Genomic DNA, 14,346 nt, shown 5'->3' on the forward strand with positions numbered 1-14,346 from the left:
TTGATCTCTGCCATGATTGTTTGCTATTCCATGGAGCTTAGAACCCACTTCTCTCACCACAGCCACACAGAACTACTTCCAGTTCTCATATAGTTTTTTCTGGCTGGAAAGCCCTTCTCTTCTCCTTTGTCCTTCAAGACTCAGCCCACGTTAACCTCCCTAAGAAAGCTTCTTGATCTACTTACCCTCCTTTAGGAAGGTGCCCTTCCTTTGTGCTTTTATAGCATCCTGGGCATATCTCTATCCAAACACAGACTCCACAACATTAGTTGTCAATTAACGTTACCCAGCTGCTGTTTATCTCTGTATCTACACTCCAGCACCCTGTGCTCTAGCCACACGGGATGGCTTACAGTTACCCTAATTCACTGGCACTTTCACACATTCCCTCTGCTTGGACTGTCCTTTCTGTCCTTCCCTACCTGGTATAAGACTATTCATTTTTCAAAAATGACTCAAAACCCCAGGGGAAGAAAAACAAACAAACAAACACACATCTGTACTACTGGCATTCGATTTAACCTATAATTATAACAGTTAAACAGACTGCACCATACTTAGCTAAATACCTATTTCCCCCACCTTGAAATCTGGGACTATTTTTTGCTTCCTTGTATTTTTGGGTTTTTTTGTTTTTTTTCCCCCAGCCTCCAGCACATAATAAGTGCTGATGTGTGTTTTCTGAATGTTGAGAAAATCCAGGAGGGAGGATGGAGTATACAGCATACATGTTAAGAACTCACTGCACAGTACAGAGCTATCCTACTCTCTAATTATTTTACGTGTGTTAATCTTGTATCTACAAGTAGAGCATAAAACCTTTGAGGCCCAGAACTATGTTCTACATTTTTATATGACTTCCAATGCTAAATGTGGGATAGGTGGTCAATAAACACTTAAAATAGAATCTGAATATAATCAAAATGAACTGAGCTTGCAAATGTAGGAAGAGGAAATAATCATAAAGAGAGAAAAAAGAGCACTAATAAAAAGCAAAAAAAAAAATTTTTTTTTAATTTTTCCTTGCCAAGTTTTGCAAAGTAAATGATGAGAGGGTTCACCACAAAATAAAAAGGATAAATACTGATAATTATATTTAAACCACCTCTATGCCAATATCAACTTGAAAATATTTGTGGAAAGGTCTTCACTTCACTAGTTGTCTAAAAAAAAGAAGAAAAAGCTTTCAGATTTCTATCTTACTAAATGCTTTTTAAAAAGTATAAAAGCTGTATGTATGGAAGTGTACTATATTGTACATCCAAAACTAATATTACACTGTGTGTTAACTAACTGGAATTTGAATAAAAACTTTTTAAAAATCATATAAACGAAGCTGTTTTAATAATATGCATTCCTTTCCCAATCCCCCTCCCCCCTTTTTTTTCTTTCTCAAAAACTTCTTCACCTTTGGCTATATTGACTTGTGAGTCAAAGTCTCTTTTATCTGTGAACTTTCTCAATTAGCTTCATGTATATTATGCTTTCTCCCACTTCAAAGAAGCTACAAAATGTTAAAAATTAAAATTAAAAAAGGTCCGCAGAACAGCAGAGAGACGGCCTCCACCTATCATCTTAAAATGAAGAGAACACTCTGACAACCCATAGCCACAAGTTCTGGATCTGAGCTTCTAGTGTTTTCTTCTGTCAGCATCAGCTTGGCTTCCAGGTTCCCCACACTCTCCTCTTCCAAGGTCTTGAGGTATAGAAAAGCCAAAAATATACCTATCTGCACATCCCAGGTAGAAACAAAATGTCAAGATGAAGAAACTTTGGCACATGGCACTCTCCAGACTTAAAGAACTAATCTGTGATTGTGCTAAAGGTTAGCTCAGGAATAATCAAGTCTTTTCTACTCCAGATGTGACATTCCAGAAATCTCCATATTAGAGTCCCATCCACGAATAAAAGCCACCATCCACAGGAGAAGGGGCATATGAATTCAGTGAAGCCTGCAGGGTACCTTGCCTCACACTGGACCTCTTCCTGCCTATCAGCTTCTAGTCACTCCTATCCTAAATACCCATCATCTGTCCCTCTTCCAGTCCCCTTTGTCCCAGTCCTGGACTCCTCAAACGCTGACTCAGTCTCTGCTGTTTCAAAGGGTCATTAGATTTGAGGCGATTCCCAGGTGCCGGCAGGCGCTCCGCACTCTGAGGCCCTGCCCCAATGGGGCTGGCATTTTAGGAAATCCTTTTCTGGGGACCTCTTCCCTGGGACCTCAGAGATATTCACAACGGTGCCTGCCCACCAGCTACACACCAGGCTGCAGAGAATCCCTCCCGCGAAAGAGGTTAAAAGGGAAAACGATATCCCCACAAAGAGAAATAACCCAGAATCCTCCACATAGTCCACCTGTGTGTGTCATAAAACCCCAGCGCAAAAATAAAGCCCCAGCTTCCCCCAGCTGCAGCTGCCGCCACAGCAGCCCCAACCCAGCTCCCAGGGCTGCCGCCTTGGTCTGCGTGAAGACAGCACCTTCCCGGGGGAGGAGAGATCCCGGCGCCCAACGTTTCCAGGAGGTGATTATGGCAAGCCTTTCAGTAACTCATCATTCATCCCCGCACTGACCCGAGCCTCACCCCGGCGCCTCTGGCACTAGCGCTGAATAAGAAAGCCAAAGGCTACCCTTCCAATTCTTCAGGTGACACCCCCCCACACACACTACGACGCGCCTAGGCTGTGCGGCTGGGGCGGGGTGACAGGTGCCCACGCCTGAGGGGAAATCAAAGGCGACGCTTACAGCCGGGGTGAGAAACCCCAACCCCCGCCCAGGCGGGAGGACTTGGCACCAGCTACCTGCAGGGCGCCCCAGCCCGCACGCCGGCTCCCGTCGCAGCCCCGAATGCAGCCAGGAGGGTGGAACCGGACCGACGGAGCCTCCACGCCCCCTTTGTCTCCACGTTTCCCAAATGACAGGGGAGGAAAGTTTACGAGCAAGGAGGGGGTAGCTTTCTGCTAGGTCCATCTGACACCTCGCAGGAGGCGACCCTCCCTGGGATCGCCCTTTCCCCCTGCACAGCCCGGGCGCTGCCTTCATCTGCACCTGGAAACCCGCAAGCTGGGTTTGGGCCACCTGCTCCGCCTCGTCCGGCACGGAGCCTACCCGCCCCCCCGCGCCTCGGCGTCCGGGAGCCTCCCGCCGTTGCGGCGCCCCACTCACCTCTCGTGGAGGAGCGTCCTCCCGCGCGCCCTACTGGGCCGTCCGGCTGCCGGGAGCGAGGTGCATTCACGAGGCGGCCGGAGACACGCTCCCCAGGCTCTGCTGCATTCCGCCTGCGTGGGAGAGCAAGCCGGCGAGCGCGCGGCGCGGGCGTGTACGAGTGTGTGTTTGTGCGAGTGTGTGTATATGTGAGTGCGGGTCTGTGTGTGCGCGCGCGCGTGGGGCGGGGGGGAGGCGCGGGATCACAGATCCCTCTGGGCGCACATCCCGCGCTCTGCCTCCTCCTCCGCCTCCTCTTCGCGCTGCCGCTAGCACAGGGTCCAGGTTTCAGGATCTCCTGTTTGTTTAATGAAAGGAAGGAGCAAAAGGCTGGCGGGGAGCGGGTAGCGAGCGGCGGGGAGGAGGGGGGAGAGGCGGGGAGGGCGCCAGGCTGCGCATGCTCAGAGAAGGACACCGAGCGCTCACTCCGGAGCGCAGGCAGAGGGAGGAGGGCTAGCTGCGGATTGAGGCGGGCAAGACTGCGCCCACCCGAGCAGCAGGGGGTTCGGTCGGGTTCCCGGAAGGCAGCAGGGAAACCCACCCGCAAAGGCGCGCCGTGAGCGGGGACTCCCTGCGCCTGCGGTGCGGGAAGTCGGTGACGGGATCCCGACCCATCCTAGAAGACCGCTTCAGCTGCGAGTCCGGGTAACGCCGGGTTCTCCTTTGGGTGTATTTGTATTTGTAGTGCCTGCGCCGGGGTTCCTGGCCCCGCTCTCTTGCCTCTGTACTGCGGGGGGACCGTGATGGTCTCCCCAGCCCGGAAGGAATCACAGGCAGCAGGTCCTACCTAAACTGAAATGAGTTTCTGGTCTGTGCTTCTTTCTTCCCCTCCCAACTTCCACTCTGTAAAGAGCAGAAAAAGGCAACTGTCTATTCGAGTCCCAAAACAGGTTTGATGGGGCGAGGGCGGGGAAGGTACGCAAAACCCTCTTCCAAGGAACAAAGCAGGAGTCGAAGGAAGATGAGTCTCTTAGGGCTCCATATTCAGCCTCCTTTGATGACAAGGTTAGATGGAGGAGACATTTGCCCTATTCAAGAAGGCCAAAAGAACAATAGATCCATTGTCCCCCTTGCCTCCAATGCCAAAGCAATTCTTCCAGAGTGGGGATTCTAGCTGCTTGGTAAAGTGTAAGAACTGTCAACACGAAGAGAGTCCACTGGGAGAACCTGAGCCCTCTAGGGCTATGGCACAGTAACCTGAGGCCAGGGGAGAGGCTAGGTGAGAGGCTTTGCAAGTGGAGTGGAAACTCTTCTTTGGTAAGATCGTTCTAAGAGCAAAACAGGATAGTGGTTCGGACCCAGTCAGGAGCTTCCATTTTCAACCTCCTTCCTGTTTAATCACCCTGTTTTTCCCTCCATTTTCTCTCCAACAGAAGAAAAAACAGCCCAAGGAGGGAACTCATTGCAAATATATTATTACGTCCTGTCCTGTTTATTCATTTTTGGTCCCTCCAGAGGAGGACTACCTTTTGGTCATCCCAGCTTTGGAGGGATAGAAGACAGTCTACTCTGTGCAAATCTTTTCCAAGCTTTCATTAAAGATCACCTCTGAGCACTTCTATGCAGTGTAAGCGAGCAGATGCCTACTTGCTGAACTCTGACCCCCATCCCATTCATCTTCCCAATAATAATGCCGAGTGACACTGGAACAGCAGGACAATTAGATCTAACCTAAGAGCACACCCAGAGGAGAGAAAACAGCATGTCTAAATACCACCAACAAAAGCAAAGTTTAGGAGAAAAGACACGAAGGAAGGAAGGGAGGAAGGAAGGAAAAAAAGCAAGAGAAAGGGAAAGTTCTTTGAAAGCTAAAGTGCCCTGAGTGCTAGTGGCTGGTTCATTCTTTCAGTAGCTCTTTCAAAGGAATAGAACTGCAGCATCTCTTTGCTAAAAGAACAGTAAGTCTGAGTCTCTAACCACCAGGTAGGGGGAGGAGATCATGTTCTCCTGAAAAGCAGCAAAGTCCTTATAATGCACCGCTCACAATATTTGGGGCTCCTACTTCCATGCCTCTTTTCTCAGGTCTTCCCCCTTAGCACCAGGCTTTTTGGAAGACATCTAAGACAGATGATCTTGTCTTGTTACCACATTCTCCCCAGAGCAGTGAATAGCATTCAGTGGAATTTCAGGGTGTTAGCACTGGCAGGGCCTTGAGGCAGGAAAGCCGTTCTCCCTGCCCTGGCACTGTATGCATAAGCACCAGGTGAGTGAGGGCTCTGAATGCAAGAAGTAGGTGGGACCTGGAACAGAGTGGCAGGGCTCAGGTAGTTGCAGGTCTCAACTCTGTAGTTCCGTCAATAGAGATGGTGCTGAGACACTTCTTTCTACAATGATAAGTGTCCAGGGCTGCCTGGCCAAGAAGCACACTCTCCTTTGTCTGAGGCTGGCCTTGGGTGAGGAGGCAAGGGACACTACTCCCTTTGCTGCTCAGGGACACCCTGTTCACAATCTCAAAGCTCCAACAAGGTCAAGGATGAAGGAGACTTTACAAATTGGAATTGCAAATAAAGTGGAATCCCTTTATGGTGCTGCTAGGAGAGGGTGAACTAGAAGTTTTGGAAGAGACTTTTACTGTTTGGTGAGAGAAGAGGAAGTACAGGGGACATTAGATGATGTACAAAAAACACTTAATAGTGCTTAGTGCGCAACGAGCTCTCTGTAACTTGTAGCTCTTATTATTTTGGTTTTAACATTTTCATTATTGTGATTTTTAAAAAAAGGCTGAGGAAATTTTTTTTCCCTAAGCTTAAACAAATAAAACAGATGAAAGCCAACTGCCTTCCAATTTTCCTTCTGGCTTCCTCCATCGCCCCCTCACACATCACCCTGATCACTGATGTATTCAAATCCATGAAATGAAAAGCATGCTGTAAAAATGTGTGGCAGTGTGAATGGTGACTAACCCCAACCCTCACCCCTCCACACTCAGAGCTAGACGTAAGCGTGGGGGAGCATTGTTTTTCAGTAATATGCCTCAAGCACTTTTTGTCACTCACATCTCTCAGAGATTGAGGGCTCTGCCCGTTTTGCAGCCAGGGTCTTTTGCTGCAACACCCCACCTACACTGGCTCACCAAGCTTTGCATTTTCACTTTTTTTTTTTTTTTTTGCCTTCCTTCTAATTTTAGCAATCTAATGTGTTACTCCTCCTAGGTAACAGAATGCCCGAAGCCAATTAATATGCACACATCTGCAGATGGTTTTGAGAGAAATTAATGGTAAGATTTCCAGGGGCTCATGTATTCAGGTATTTTCAATGCTCCTTAAATTCAGAGTTTAGACTTAGAATTCATCCCCTTACCTAGTAGACAATCCCTAAACTTTGCACCTCTCTCCACCAACAAACACACACATCTAATCGCCCCACCTTGTACATCAGCAAAATAACCCAGTATGGTTGCCCAGCTATGTATGAAATTATATTTTTTAAAAAGAGCTAGTTTTAAATTTTAAATAGAGCTAGCTATTCAAAACGTAGTTTCAATACAAAAAATTTTCGAATTAATTAAAACCAGTAATAGATACAATGTTTGAACATAAAACTCTCCAAAGTTATAGATGCTATAGTGATGTTTCAGTTCTTAAAAAATTGTATGAAAGCAATTCCATCAAGTTATATATTGCTGAAATAATATAACAACTCTGTTATATGCATAAATTCTGCTCTAATATTTTCTAATAATTATGAAACACACTTACCACTTCCATTTGAATTGTTCTACCTATAATTTTAGTTATTTTCAAATATCACCCTAATGAGACAAATAGATTTATAATTTTTTTCTTCTTGTGGAAATTTCATGTATATGACCACACTTTCTTGTTCGGTAAAAATGCCAAGCATTTTTTAGTAAGGGCTAAACTAGCGATTTATTATTATAAGGATAAAAATGTTCCCGTGAATATCAAAAACCATTACAAAACTTAGTGATTCAACAAGTTTATACATTATGCTCTGCTCACCACAAGTATAGCTACTGTCACCATACAACACTATTACGGTACCATTGATTTTATTCCCTATGCTATACTTTTTATTCCCACGACTTGTTCATTCCATAACTGGAAGCTTGTATCTCCCACTCCCCTTCACCCATTTTGCCCATCCTCTACCCCTGCCCCTCTGGCAATCATCAATTTGTTCTCTGTATTTACACGTTTATTTCTGCTTTTTGTTTGTTTATTCATTTGTTTTTAGATTCTACATATAAATGAATCATATGGTATTTGTCTTTCTCTGTCTTATTTCACTTAGCATAATACTCTCTAGGACAATCCATGTCATAACAAATGGCAAGAGCTCATCCTTTTTCGTGGCTGAGTAATATTCCATTATATATGTGGTACACCTGAAACTAATAGAACATTGTGTGTTGGCTATACTCAAAAAAAATGTGGAAAAAAAAGAAACAAACTTTTTTCAGCTTAATTGGGGTATGACTGACAAATAAAAGTTGTATATGTTTAAGGTTAAAAAAAAGATGACAAAAATATCTCCATTACCTTATTGACACATTAAGTCCTCTTTTTATGTCTGACTTACCCCCACTTAGGTTGGTTGTGAGCCATTCAAGGGCAGAGGTTTATTTCTTTTTTATGGTCCTGGTACCTCAAGAAAGTAAGCAAGTGGTATAGGTTCAGTAAATGTTTGAAGAGTGAATGAATAAATACGCAGCCAAAAATAAATTTCCCCCTGGTGACATGTTCACTTTGAAAAAGACTCCCAAGTACCATGACATTTGGTACTCCTCAAAGATGATGAAGTCGACAGACGCTATTTTTTAAGGTTTTGTGTATGTGATTATCTAAAACTGGACATTGGATGAGAAAGGCAAAACAGGCTTCTGCAGGTAGTTTTTAACCCTTTGAAAACATATAAATCAAGCACATTCTAACTGTTCTGGTTCAGAAAAATTCTGGCTCGATGTGCAGTATTAGTCAAAGGATAGCTTCCTAATCCAGCCAGAATAATGTTCTAATTTATTTAACTTTCCCCCTAAGTAGGATGAATTGAGGCAATAATGGTTAGAACTCTTTTTCTCTTCAAAAGAAACCATCCAAAAAGTGAAAAGGACCACCCCCAGAATCTCCCACCCAGTACTTCTATTATTACTGTGTTGGGTGAGACGGACCAGTAAGAAGTTGGTTCTGCGTTCATGGATGGGAATTTGGGGATGCAGAGTAGGGGGGAGGGGTAGATTAAACTATAAAAGGTCTCAGCTCCAATCACAACCATCCTGAGCCAGGGGGGTAGGAGAATGGAAGGACCAGGTGATTGGTGTTATGTTTATGTTTCCTCTCTCATTCATGCAACCAGTAAAAGAGTTTCTTGAGATCCCGGAGAAAGAGAGATCCCAAGACAGAAGCTGCAGTCTTTTCCAACCTAGTCTCAGAAGTAACACACCATCACTTCTGCCACATGCTATCAATCACACAGACCAGCCCTGGTGCTCTCCTCAGATAATCTTCATTGGAGGGTGCCCTGTGTTTCTTGCTGGGACTCTGACTGATACAGATGTCAAGAATCTTTTCTTATTTACGGACTCATTGCACTCACACTAGAACTAATGCTGGTTGCTATTGCATCTGCTCTGATTTCTGGGTTCCCCCATATACCATGATTTGTATTCTAGGTTACTACCTCATATGGCCCAGCCCTCAGGATCCATGCACATTTGTTGCTGGAAATTCTACCTAGTGCTCCACGTCCCCACAAGTGAGTCCCAGATACCTACCATTGATTCCCCTACTATTTGGTTTCACCCCTGGTGCCATGCTTGTTATCTTTTCTTGGAAACATCACCAGGAATTGTTAGAATCATGACTCCACCTGCCTCGTACTTCACATATTGTAAACATTCCACGGCTAGGATCTTCTGTCTGCTGACTCTACAGAATCTAGGAGAGGCTAGTCTGCCAGGGCCCATCTATTTCTCTTCTTCAGTCTGCCCTATGCTGCCAACATGGAACCCTTCACTCTCAATAATATTAATGTTCTCATTTTTCTCATCTTTAAAATTACTTTTAAATTACTCAGTCATCACTTATTAAGAGTCTAGCCCTGGGATCAACAAGCTGATTCTATAAAGATCAACAAGCTATTCCACAATAGCATCTATTTTAGGCTTTTTGGACCATGAGGTCTCTGTCGCAAGTACTCAACTCTGTCGCCACAGACAATGCATAAAAGAAGGAGAATGGCTGTGTTCCAATTTCTTTCTCTCTTTTACAAAAACAGGTCGTGTGCTGGATTTGGCCCACTAGCTGTCGTTTGCCAACCCCGAGTCTAATTCTTCATTTTCTGCTCTTCACCTCTGTCACCAGCAATGTGTTTGTTAGAAAGAACCTAAAGAATCCTGCCTCTGTCCTGCCTATAGGAAAATAATTAAAACCATTAAATTTGTGCAGGAAATCTTAATCTGTTGTCAGTTTAGGAACTCCTTGTCAGCGTGACTTTCACGCTATCTTAAGAATTAACAAAAATTATTTTTCAGAAAATTATTTTTCCTTTTCTGTAAAAAAGTTGGCTATGTTTCCACATGGAACTGTGGCAGCAATAGCAACATTACTATTTTTAGCCTAAAACTGACTTGTGCAGCCCTAGAAGTTTAATGAGAGGAATATTTTAAAGGAAAATGGAAAAAAATAGTGTGAGCACAATATTCCTGCCCGTTAAAATAGGGCAGGTAAACATATTCTAATTATAACTAGCACCTTAAGAAAACTGCCACTCTAAAGATAAAAACCCCAATAAAAAAAAGAGAATACATTTTTACGTAGGTCCCAATATAGGAACAACGCCTCTACTGAGTTGAACTAATACACATTTGGCTGCTGGCTGAGCATTTTTACACATTCAGCCCAAAGTTACAAAATTCAGCCTATCTAAAAATTTCACTCCCTCAAAGCAATTTACAATTCAGTGCAATTCCTCTTTGTATTAGTTTGCTGGGGCCACAGACAAGGATGTGGAGAAATTAGAACCCTGTGCACTACTGGTGGGCATCTAAAATGGTGCAGACACTATGGAAAACAGCATAGCAGGTCCTCCAAAAGTTAAAAAATAAAATGACCATATGATCCAGCAATTCCACTTTTGAGGATATACCTGGGTATAACCTTGGGTAACATATCAGGTAAGGTCGTTATTCATTCATTCTTTTATTTAGCCAATATGTGTTAAATGTTCGGTGCCAATGTAATTGGAGAATTTTAGGTCAAGAATTCCAGATAGGACTCTGAGGAACTTATGCCTAATATTCTGAGTGTGTATTAAGTTATTTTTAATTTATAAATGTATTTGATAAAATAACAATTCCACAAAAGGTGTAAGAGAAAAATGTCTGGAGAGCTTATTAAAAACAACCTTAAAGTGTTACTGGAATAGTAGAGTATAATCATGAGAATTTTATTTTAACCATCTAACTTTGATGTTGATATGAGTTATGACATAAAGTTGCTTGAGGAAACTTTTTAAGAGTATGTGTCCTGCGCGTTGGATCATCCCATAGCCCTTATAACGTAAGTAATACGCTAACCTAGCGAAGTGCCTAAATCACTCTTCTGACTAGGAAAACCAGGAAAATTACTGAATTATAGAACTATACTATGTTATCTTTTCATAGGATACCAATGATAATTAACAGCAGCAGCAGCAGCAGATAATCTTCATCAGAATTATTTGCCCTTAGTCTACATGGCTTGGTAAACCAAAGATTCAGTGAGTTTAGGTGTCTGTTATCTTGGCTTGCAATATTCTCTCTTTTACCAGTAATGGTATCCATATTTCCTCTAACAAACCACCATTCTTCAACCACTATTCCATGTAGTTTGGGGATATAAAATCTCTCGCACTTCCAAGCATGGGCATAGACCCAACCTAGTTAATCAGAAACTCCCATTGCCCTAGCCTTATAATGTCTCAGAGATGGAAAAAGATCCAAACCGGGAAAAGTAAATTAAAATCCAGGACTTTTGCTAACAGGAAAGAAAAATGTCTCCTTTTACTGGGATTCTAAGCATTTAAAATGCTCTAAGTGTAGGAATGCCGGGAGAGAGGCCTTTATATGATTTTGAACCCCTGAACCTAGCCATGCCTTAAAGTATCACTTTTCAAGGACTTTTAGGTAACTTGAGCAAATAATTCATTTTTGCTTAAGTCATTTTGAATTAGGTCTTCATTCCCTGGCCCCATTGCAAATGTCTTTATAGATACGTTAATTTTGGCATCTCTTTAAAAATAATAATGACAGACAAAAGGGAAAACTAGCAAAGGACGGGGACAGTGTTTAAAGGATATCTCTGGTCACTCTGTGGCTGATTTCTAGCCCTGAACATTTTAGGCAGTCTTCCACCATGAGCATACATCTTCTATGTCCTCTTCCCCTTTTCTGAATTGCCAGATTCAAAGGCTGGCACCCTTCAAGGCTGACATCCACTATTAGACAGATGGAGCTGAAGGGGGCAAGACAGAGGCCAGGCAGACCCTGCCAACTCATTTGGCCTCAGGCCCAGCCCTACTCTATAACCACCACTGCTGTCAATATCCAACTAAGGCTGGTCTGAGTTCTCCTTACTGTCAGCTTCTCTAGGCCCCTGAAGATGATAGTGCTGTTGGAAGCTCCTTGCTCCACCCAAGTCTCGTGGGTACATGTGCCAAGCACAGCTTTGCATGGTCAGACAGGTGTCCGTTGGCAGTTAGGCAGGACAAAGCTGCCTCCCACCCAGAGGCTCCTGCACCACAGGGTAGTCAGGAAAAGTGCCTGGAACAGCTGTCACCCCTCTGGCTGCCAGGCTGATCTGACTGGCTTCGTAGGTGTTCCCTCCTTCCTCACAGCTCCCAAAGTTGTTCAGTTCACAAGCGTCACCTTCCCAGACAAAGTGGAATGTTCTTATTTGTCCTCCTCCCCATGTCCATCTTTTGCTCTGGACCCAGAAGGGATCTAAAATATAATCTGCCAAAGCAACCTTTTTCATGACACATCCCCAAAGGCAAGAGAAACAAAAGATAAAATGAATTTATGGGACTTCATCAAGATTAAAAGTTTCTGCACATCCAAGGAAACAGTCAGAAAAACTAAGAGGCAGCCCACGGAATGGGAGAATGTATTTGCAAATGACACTACAGATAAAGGACTGGTATCCAAGATCTACAAAGAACTTCTCAAACTCAATACACGAGAAACAAATAAACAAATCAAAAAATGGGCAGAAGATATGAACAGACACTTTTCCAATGAAGACATACAAATGGCTAACAGACACATGAAAAAATGTTCAAAATCATTAGCCATCAAGGAAATTCAAATCAAAACCACACTGAGATACCACCTTACGCCAGTTAGAATGGCAAAAATAGACAAGGCAAGAAACAACAATTGTTGGAGAGGATGTGGAGAAAGGGGATCCCTCCTACATTGTTGGTGGGAATGCAAGTTGGTACAGCCACTCTGGAAAACCGTGTGGAGGTCCCTTAAAAAGTTAAAAATTGAGCTACCCTATGATCCAGCCATTGCACTACTGGGTGTTTACCCCAAAGATACAGACGTAGTGAAGAGAAGGGCCATATGCACCCCAATGTTCATAGCAGCAATGTCCACAATAGCTAAATCGTGGAAGGAGCCGAGATGCCCTGCAACAGATGACTGGATTAAGAAGTTGTGGTCCATATATACAATGGAATATTACTCAGCAATCAGAAAGAATGAGTTCTCAACATTTGCTACAACATGGACGGCACTGGAGGAGATAATGCTAAGTGAAATAAGTCAAGCAGAGAAAGACAACTATCATATGATTTCTCTCATCTATGGAACATAAGAACTAGAATGATCAGTAGGGGAAGAAAGGGATAAAGAAAGGGGGGGTAATCAGAAGGGGGAATGAAACATGAGAGACTATGGACTATGAGAAACAAACTGAGGGCTACAGAGGGGAGGGGGGTGGGGGAATGGGATAGACCGGTGATGGGTAGTAAGGAGGGCACATATTGCATGGTGCACTGGGTGTTATACACAACTAATGAATCATCGAGCCTTACATCGAAAACCGGGGATGTACTGTATGGTGACTAACATAATATAATAAAAAATCATTATTAATAAAAAATAAAATAAAATAAAAAAAAAATAAATAAATAAAATATAATCTGACCATGTCACTCATGGTTTAACCTTTCCCTGGCCTGATGCTTGAGGTCCTTCATAAGCTTGACAAAGACTTCATATCTATCAGCCCCAAATCTTAGCACAACCCACCCAAACCTTGTCTCCTCCCACCCATTCCCAGTGTGCCAAGTTTTCTCCCCTGATACCTCTTACATACTATTCTTTTATTTGTCCTTCAAGTGTCAGCTCAGACACCACCTCATCCAGAAAGCCGCCTTTCAGTCGCCCAAGGTGGGAGGGGGAAGGTGAAGGACCCTCCTCTATGTTCTCATAGTGCCCGTAGTTTACCTCTAGCCTAGTACTCCTCATACTGCATTGTAATTACATTTATCTTGTGACTCCCTTTCTAACCTGGGAGTAAGCTGGAGATCGAGGGAGTTAGGTCTTTTACCTGGTATATAATGGGTGCCTAGCTTACATTTGTTGAATTAATAAATGGCATGTGACTACCTGTGCTTCCCTTCTAGAATTAGGGCATAAAACGTGGCAGTAAATGCCTGATTCTTAAGGGTGTCTCATCTCAGGAAAAATGTTACTGCCTTCTTCTACTCATCCATGAGAGTGCCTGATTCGAAGTGAATGGGGACTGTGCTTGCCCAGACAATGGAAGCAGGAGGATTCTCACCACTTTTTCTCCATTTGTTATTAGGTCTAATAGAAAAGAACTCCTGGCTCTGGAGCATCCCATCACCACTTCCACCGAAATAATCCCTTTTAGCTCTGTGCTCACTCCCCAAACAGTGGCATATCATGGGTATGCACGGAGTACCAGGGAACACAGCTCTGGTTTGGCACATCAGCGGTGCCTATACCCTCAAATGTCCAGTGGCTGCTGTGCTACCTCATGCCTACCTTAATGAGTGTTAGCAGTATCGAGGGCAGTGGGACTTTGGCGCCACCTGCAATGTTGGCTCGGTATATTGGTTTTGTCATAAAGATCAGCGTCTGTGCCAATAATGGTGGACATCAGCAGCAGTTG

At 43.8% G+C, this 14,346-nt stretch overlaps 1 protein-coding gene across 9 annotated transcripts in view; it reads right to left on the minus strand.

Moving 5' to 3' along the window:
- The window catches only part of PLPPR1 (phospholipid phosphatase related 1), a 578,428-nt gene that overhangs the window by 249,965 nt on the left and 314,117 nt on the right, over positions 1-14,346 (minus strand). The window contains exon 1 of one of the 9 annotated variants that reach the window (XM_045780544.2): positions 3,164-3,529. The exons of the other annotated variants lie outside the window; for them this stretch is intronic. The gene's annotated coding sequence lies outside the window, so the exon portion shown is untranslated. Of the gene's footprint in view, positions 1-3,163; positions 3,530-14,346 lie in introns of those variants that run through there. 9 annotated transcript variants of the gene reach the window in all.

Source organism: Ursus americanus, chromosome 18 (genome assembly GCF_024610735.1).
Source record: "Ursus americanus isolate L20-20 chromosome 18, mUrsAme1.1.p, whole genome shotgun sequence".
NCBI lineage: Eukaryota > Metazoa > Chordata > Mammalia > Carnivora > Ursidae > Ursus > Ursus americanus.